This window comes from Gossypium arboreum, chromosome 8 (genome assembly GCF_025698485.1).
Source record: "Gossypium arboreum isolate Shixiya-1 chromosome 8, ASM2569848v2, whole genome shotgun sequence".
NCBI lineage: Eukaryota > Viridiplantae > Streptophyta > Magnoliopsida > Malvales > Malvaceae > Gossypium > Gossypium arboreum.
In genome coordinates, this window is record NC_069077.1 from 62,199,477 (window position 1) to 62,208,158 (window position 8,682).

The 8,682-nt window shown below is 35.4% G+C and overlaps 1 non-coding gene across 1 annotated transcript; it reads right to left on the reverse strand.

The window, feature by feature from the left end:
- Positions 1-8,133: 8,133 nt before the first annotated feature.
- LOC128279845 (small nucleolar RNA R71) lies at positions 8,134-8,241 on the reverse strand. Its single transcript, XR_008270038.1, has one exon. It is a non-coding gene; the product is annotated as a small nucleolar RNA R71 (small nucleolar RNA).
- Between the last annotated feature and the right edge of the window lie 441 nt (positions 8,242-8,682).

Here is an 8,682-nt window from a genome sequence, read left to right on the forward strand (position 1 = left end):
AAGTCATATGCAGATTTAAAGAGAAAAGAGATTGAGTACCAAGTTGGTGACAAAGTGTTTTTGAAAGTATCCCCGTGGAAGAAAGTTCTCAGATTTGGCAAGAAAGGCAAACTAAGTCCATGTTTTATTGGATCGTTTGAAGTGATTGAGAGAGTCAAACCATTAGCATATCGGTTAGCTTTACCGATTGAGTTAGAGAAGATTCATGATGTATTTCATGTGTCTATGCTACGTCGTTATCGTTCAGATCTGTCACATGTGATTTCTTAGACACAGGCTGAGATTCAGCCAGACATGACTTACGGTGAAGAACTGGTAAAGTTTCTAGCTCGAGAGGTAAAACAATTAAGGAACAAAAGTATTGCACTTGTAAAAGTACTATGAAATAGACATGGGGTAGACGAGGCTACATGGGAGCTCGAAGAGGCCATGCAAAAATAGTACCCAAATCTCTTCACAGGTAAGATATTCGGGGACGAAAATCCCTAAAAGGGGGAGAAATGAAACATCCCGAAATAGGGCCTAAATGGAATAGTGGTTGTGAAACCACAAATCTGAGGTAGAAAATTTTATTTTATTATCATTTTAAGGTCTATGGCATGATTGCATGATTGTGTGAAAATTTCGTTTAGATATTTTATCGATAGAGGGTCCAATTTGATATTTAGGACTAAATTACAAAAGTTGTAAAATGTGTGTTCTAGTTCACAAAGGTACTAAGTACTTGTGAGTAATGGGTTTTTAAAGTGGAGGTCCTAGGATAGTAATTAGACCATTACACAAGTTTGGACAAAAATACCTAAAGGAAGATAAAACACCATAGTTTTTAATGAAGGACATTTTGGTCATTTAGTTATTAAAATGAATTAAAAACAAAATTAAAAGCCAATTTTTGTCCATCTTCAACCCCTTGGCTGAATTTCACATGAGGAAGACATAGCTAGGGTTTTTCATGCTTCCAAGCTCGATTGTAAGTCCATTTTAGCCCCGTTTGTAATGTTCTTTACGTATTTGGAGTCCCGGTAACTTGATTAAGCTTATTCTATCAATAATTTAACCTAGGGTTTATATTTGAAAAAATACCCATAGGTGAAATGTGTTTATGCTGATGTTTTATGGCAGAATATGAAGCTTGAAATTATGTTAAACAACTTTTGCTAAGCAATTTTACGTGAAAACGAGTAAAACGACATAATCGGTAAAAATACCTAATTTTCATAAGTACATGTTAGAGTGAGAATTTGATGTTTCCATAGAAGGGAAAAATGATCAACATGTCATAAAATATAAGAAAATAGGATGAAGTTTAATTTTTGAGCCTTGGGGAAAAAGTGAAAATATGTAAAAGTTTAGGGGCAAAAATGTAATTTTGAAAAAGTTTGAGTCAAGGACTGTTTTAATAAATGTGAGTATTAAATAAGCTAATTTTTTTATTATAGATCAAGAAGAACAAAATCCGAAGTTAGAGCGGGGAAAGAAAAAGATAGTGGATTAAATCGATATAGTTGATCGTATTTTGTTTTGAGGTAAGTTTGTGGTAAATAAATGCAATATTCTATTATTTTATGTTAATGTTATTAATTTCCAGCATGTGTATATTTATTTTATGAAATTATTCAAAGAAGACTCAAGCATGAATTCACGGAGAAGTAATTTCAGAAAGTCCCGGTTGAACCTTTGGAATGTGTAGGATACAAATGTCATGACATTAGGGTTTAAGGATACCATGTAAGACCATGCCAAGGCATGGCAATTGTTAAGGTTTCTAAGGTAAGGAAATATGTAAGACCATGTCAAGACATGGCATTGATAAGTTACTATAAGGCAAAGGTCCCATGTAAGACCATGCCAAGGCATGGCATTGGTGAGTTCATAAGGCAAAGATACCATGTAAGACCATGTCAAGACATGGCAATGGTAAGTTTAAAAAGGATACCATGTAAGACCATGACAAGTCATGGAAATGGTAAGGTACCCATGTATCCTTAGTATTCCAAATGGTTCAACGGTAAAATTTAAAGAGAATGTCAAGGTAAGGTAAGGTAAGGTAAGACGAGTTATGCTAAAAAGGTAAGACAAGTTCATGCTAGAAGAGAAAAGGTAAATACATAATGTTTATGTATGCTTGATAACGAAAAAGGTAAGTAAAATTTATTAATAAATTTGATTAAGTAAGTAAGTATTTAAGTAACTGAGTAAGTGAAGAAGTTTAAAATATGTCTATGACAATTAATGAAGTTGCATTAAGTAGTATCATGCCAAGTAGTAAGATAATTATTATGAATGCTGTTATTTATTTGCATGCAAACTTACTAAGCTTAATGCTTACCCCCTTTATTTTCCTTCTTTTTATAGTTTTGTCAAGCCAACTCGGGGATCATAAAGTATGTCGGAGGTCCGGGCACACTATCACAAGGATTATTTTGGTATAGCTAGACGTTTCATTTTGAGTATGGCATGTATAGCATCGTAGCCATTTTGTGTGTATGATCTTATGATATGGCTGATGAATGGTATGTAAATGCTTGATAATGATTAGCTGTTGGAATGGCTAATCAAGGACATGTTTGGTGTTATGTATGCCTAAATGCTAGTTATTCCATGGAAATCATGAAAAGTTGAAATTAGCTTTAAAAAGATGTCAGAACAGCAAAGAATGATGTGAATTTGGAAAATCACTAAAAATAGTAGAAATGGATTTAGATAGTGAATAAGATATAGAATTAAATATTATTGAGTCTATATTCATATGAAAGAAACAGAGTAAATAAAGGGGTTGTATTTTATGAGATATTTAAATTTTGGTGAGACAGGGTCAGAGTGATTTCTGAGTCCCCTATTATGACTTTAGAAATTCCCTGAAAATTGTACAAAAATAATTAGGAGTTATACTTTATATGTATAGATTCCTTATTAAGTATACTTTTAAAAAAAATAAACGACATGGTTATTTGAATTATTTACAGGGAAAAAATTAATTCGTAGTGAATAGAGGGTAGAGCAGCAAAACACTGAAACAGAGGAAACTTTAACTAATAAACTGTACTAATTGGCTAGACCAAAAATTCTGAAAAAAAAAATAGTAAGAGGATATATGAGTCTAGTTTCAGAGAAAATTTACGGATTTGAATTTTTACTTTCGTAGCTCGAGTAATGATTTATTTAGTGACTATGACGCTGATAGACAGTTTATTTATGAAAGATGAAATAAATTGCTATGATTTGTTTAAGTGATCGATAAATTTTTATTGATTCCGGTTTGTTCCCGATCTATTTCAATTTCATGTTTTAGGGTCTCGAGGACCCTTTTTAAGGACATATTAAATGAATGAAACTAAATTAATTTTAAAAGCAAATTTTTATGCCCGGAATTAGTAAGCTAAGTCAGGTAACGCGTCTTGCTCGACTCCGGCGACGGTCTTGGGTAAGGGTTGTTGCACAGACATATACGTTTTTTATCAATAAATCTCTGACTGATGTATTTCTTTCGAAAGTCAGCTTGGAAGAAATCCCAAGTGACTCACTCACTCGGAACTACTGATATCAAATTTTTTCACCAGTGGTACGCCGTATCTCTCAGAAGTGAAATGGTACATTTTATACATTCCTAGGGATTCAAAGGCAATTCATCAAACACTCTTATCTTGGTCTCTAACTAGAACTCAGCCTTTTCAGCATCATCATTTGTTGTAGCTCGAAACTCTTTGGCCCCATACTTTCTAATCTTATCTACCGGAGGCTTATTTAACTGAACCAGATTCACTGATGGAATAGCATGAGTTTGTGGAGAATTGACCAGGGGTGGGGGTTGTTGAACAGCCGGATTGGTTCTAATATATTGGCTAAACCAATCATTCATCATCTGATAGAAGGCTTGTCTAGCTTTTCCTTCACGGCTACTCGTAGCCGGTCTAGAATTGGATGGCGCTGTCCCTTTCGCGAGATCAGGCACATTACTTTCGACATCATCCACTACGACTCTTCCGGGATCCATTTGTTATATAAAAGCACATTTCAAAGTCAGGATTCATCACACTATCAGAGTTCATAAATATGGCATGTATAGCTAGAATCACTTACGTTATGGTAGTTCTAGAACCGATTAAACCATAGCTCTGATACCAATAAAATGTAACACCCTTAACCCATATCCATCGCCGGACTAGGGTTAAAGGCATTACCAGACGATCGGAACATTTAACTTTCATTTCATAATCATCAAAGCATTAGAGATCAATGTCAAAATAGAGTCCCTTATATAGGTCTTCAAGACCTAAAACATGCTTTAGAAAGGGTTTGGGACTAAACCAAACACATACAGAACACACGCCCGTTAACAGGCCATGTGACTTACACGGAATTAGACACGCTCATGTGTCTAGGCCATGTCAAAACAGGGCATACATACTGACTTGCTCACATGGTCACAAGACACGCCCGTGTGTCTTGGCCATGGTCGAGCCTGACTTGGGCCACACGGCTAGCTACACGCTGGTGTGTCTTGGCTGTGCTCGAGCCTGACTTACAATTGTAAGGTACCCAAGACACACGACTGTGCCACATAGTCGTGTGTCGCACACAGCTGAGACACATGCCCTTGTCTCTACCTGTGTGAACAAAAAGAGGCCATTTGAATAGCCAATTTGCCACCCCAATTAGGGTCAACCTACAAACACCAAACCAAACATATATGCACAACCATTTCAGCCAATATCTGTACCAAGTCATACATAATACATGCTATAACATTATCAGTCTTTTCAATTCTCAATTTATCAATCAATTCATAACAAAACTTAAACTAAAATCATACCTAAACATATGATCAATACATCATTCAATCAAATGCTCAAAACTTACCAAAACTTCTCAACATTGACCCTTATACTTCAATTTCATATTAGCATCACATATCATATACCATTATCAAACTATAAGTTCAAACACACACTAGCCATATGGCATAGCTAAATATGTATATCACAAAACATAATTCCACAACTTCTAGCCTATACATGTCATACTTTAACATTACATTTTCAAAGTACCAAAATAAGGTTTGATAGTGTGGTGACGATCCTTAACGGTCCCCGAGCTGACAGTAGCTTTGATATCTATAAAACAATGCAAACACACACAAGTAAGCTTTCAAAAGCTTAGTAAGCCATACACAAATAGACTTATCATTTAAACATATAAACATCATCAAATTACTTATACTTTAGAGCCAATTACCAACACAAGCCTCATATTCATATACTTGGATCATAGATCATCATTTGCACATATACTTACCCTTCATTTTCAAATATAGTACACAATTCGAACGTACCAGAATCGAATATATATTCACTTATTCGTTCATTTTCTCGGAATGGCCGTTGAACCATTCGGAAACGTAAGGATACGCGGATAGCTCAGAGAACATATACAATGCCAATGTCCCAGACGTTGTCTTACATATAATCAAATATCGATGCCATTGTCCCAGACAGGGTCTTACAAGAAATTATATGTGATGCTGATGTCCCAGACATGGTTTTACACCTAAAACAGAAGTCGATGTCGTCGTCCCATACGTGGTCTTACACGAAATCCTATGTCATGACATATGTATCCTAACTATTCCTAGGGTTCATACGGGGATTTTCAGACGTCGGAACTCTGTCGATACTTTTTTGAATAGCACATATTAAGCTTGACTATTCATTCATCACAATTCGATATCATATGAACAATAATAAATCAATTCAAACACGTTTATTGTATATTGACTTACCTCGTACGAATTTGGATGAATGAAATCGATTACTCGATAACTTTCCCTGATCTATCTTTGTTTTCTTTAATTCTTGATCTAAACAAATTCAAATTTAACTTATTCAATCATAAATTCATTCAAAACAATCCATAAACACATATTTAGGGCAATTTGAAAACTAGCCCTCCCATTTTCACATTTTGACCCTTTAGTCCCTAATTTACAAAATCACAAAATACACATAATTTGCATATACTCATGCTTGGCCGAATATTTATAGCACTCATACAAGTCCACACATTTCATTTATTTCACATTTTAGTCCCTCAATTTACAAATGATAAACCATAATTTATACATATTTTTAGCCTATGTTTAACGCATTTTATGGATGATTTCCTATTAGAATTGGTGAATTTGATGCTCCTAATGCTTTAATTTCATGTTTTATACTTAGGAGAGCATAGGAGAGCGAAAGGAACGATAAACGGGCCAAAACAGGAGAAAATGGGCCAAAGTACGAAACCAACACGACCTGGACCTTCTCACACGGGCAGACCATACGGCCGTGTCAATTTGGCATGCTCGAGCACGGCCTAAAGTAATTGCACACGGGCGCGTTACATGGGTGTGTCCCCGCCAAGCCCAAGTTGAGTCCAATCTGGAAAAAGGCTAATTTTGAGGGCTCTTAAGCATTCCAAAGCCTATAAATACACCCTAGAGGAGGAAGAAAAGTGGGGCACAGAATAGGGAGTAAGGAATTACTCCAAGGAAGCTGATTGATCCATCTCAGAAGCCGAATTCACCATCAAGACTGAAGATCTCTCCTCAATTTCCCCTTCAGAAGTTTTGGGTTTTCTTTATGTTTTGTATTCTTTGTTATTCTGAGATGTTTTCTTATTTAGTTATGAACTAAAATCCCTAAATACCTAAGGGGAATGAAATCTAAGACGAATCTTGTTATTATTTTCTGAATTGCATGATAAATATTTAACTTGTTCTTAATTATGTGTTCTGAATTCTTATTTTGATATCCCAGGATACTGATTCAAGATAAGTTCTTATTCAGAGGAGGAATAGACCCTATTTAAGAGTACATTTGTCATTATTAAGTGGAGTTGATTGCGCGCCTAGACATAGGGTGACAAAATTTTGCCGGATAAAGGTGAAACCTAATAAGGGGATCTATAGATCGAGTTAATGCAACCCTAGGGTGTTAATTAGAGAAAGGTCTTAATTATTTAATTTAGGGTTTAGACGTTATTAGTCTTGAATAGGGATAATAACATAACTTAGGGATCTCTATGGAACAAGTTAAATGAATAAATCGTTTGATTCAGAGCCAGAATAACAAGTACAGTCTAGGTGGATTTTTCCTTAGGTATTGTTTTAATTCAATCGATTTTCCCAAAAGTAATTCCCCAATTCTATTCTCTGTGAGTTCTTCGTTTAGATAATTAGTTAGTTAAAACAAAAACCTCTTTATTCATACGCTAGATAATAAACTGATAGTCATTACTAGTTCTTTTAGTTGCTTTGGGTTCGACAATCCGGTCTTGCTAGAACTATACTACTGTTCGATAGGTACACTTGCCTACATCGCGATAATAGTTAGTTTCAAGAATGATTAATTATAAATATTTAAAACCTATCATGAAATAACGCGATCAAGTTTTTGGCGCAGTTGCCGAGGAACTAAAATATTAGGAACACTCAATTTTTATTACTTTAGCCATATATTTTTCTTACAATCTAATTTTTTTTTAATTTTATTCTAATTTACTAATTCTTTTTTTTTTTTGATAGGTTTTTATAGTTTATGACTAGAAGAAACCTACTAGGACCACTACTTTTTGACAAAGAAATCGATCGCACAGTTCACAGAAACCAAAGGGAAATAAGGCGAAGCCTAAGATACAGAGAGAACAAGCAAGAATATGATACTCAACCCCCAACCAAAGAGATGGCTGAAAACCAAGATAATTGGCTACCTCCTGCAATTGCGGCTAATCGAAATCCTGCTCCACACACTATGTATGATTATGCTAAACCTTCTTTAACAGGAGCTGAATCGAGCATAGTTAGACCTGCTGTAGCTGCAAATACTTTTGAGCTAAATCCTAGCACTATTCAAATGATACAGCAATTTCTTCAGTTTGATGGTTTGCAGGATGAATATCCCAACGCTCACTTAGCAAACATTTAAAATAAATTGCGTTTCTGACGATGCCATTTGTCTTCGATTATTCCCTTTGTCATTGAGGAGCAAAGCTAAACAGTGGTTGAACTTGTTACCACGAGGGTCAATTACTACTTGGAAATAAATGACCAAAAAATTTTTACTAAAATATTTTCCATCGGCTAAAACGGCTAAATTATGAAATGATATCTCTTCTTTTGTGTAGATAGGGTTTAGAAACACTCTACGATGCATGGGAGAGATACAAGGACCTTTCCAGAAGGTGCCCTTACCATGGGTTACTGTTTTGGCTTTAGGTTCAAACATTCCATAATGGCCTGAATCCTTCGACTCGGCAAATGGTTGACACAGCTACTGGTGGGACCATCAATAATAAAACACCTGAAGATGCTTATGAGTTCATAGAGGAGATCTTATTGAATAACTATCAGTGGCAAGTCATAAGGACAAAGCCAACGAAAATAGCCGGTGTTTATAACGTCGATTCGATCACCATGCTCTCTAATCAGGTAGATCTCTTGAATAATAAATTGATGGTTTTCTTAGTTCTTCACAGGTTCACCCAGTAATGCAGTGTGAAGCAAGTGGAGGTGGAACAAGCCATTCGAAATACCAACCTTATGGCCACAACATCGATAACGAGCAATTAAATTACATGGGTAATAATCCTCGACCTCAAAACAGTCCATATAGTAACACTTATAATGGAGGTTGGAGGAAC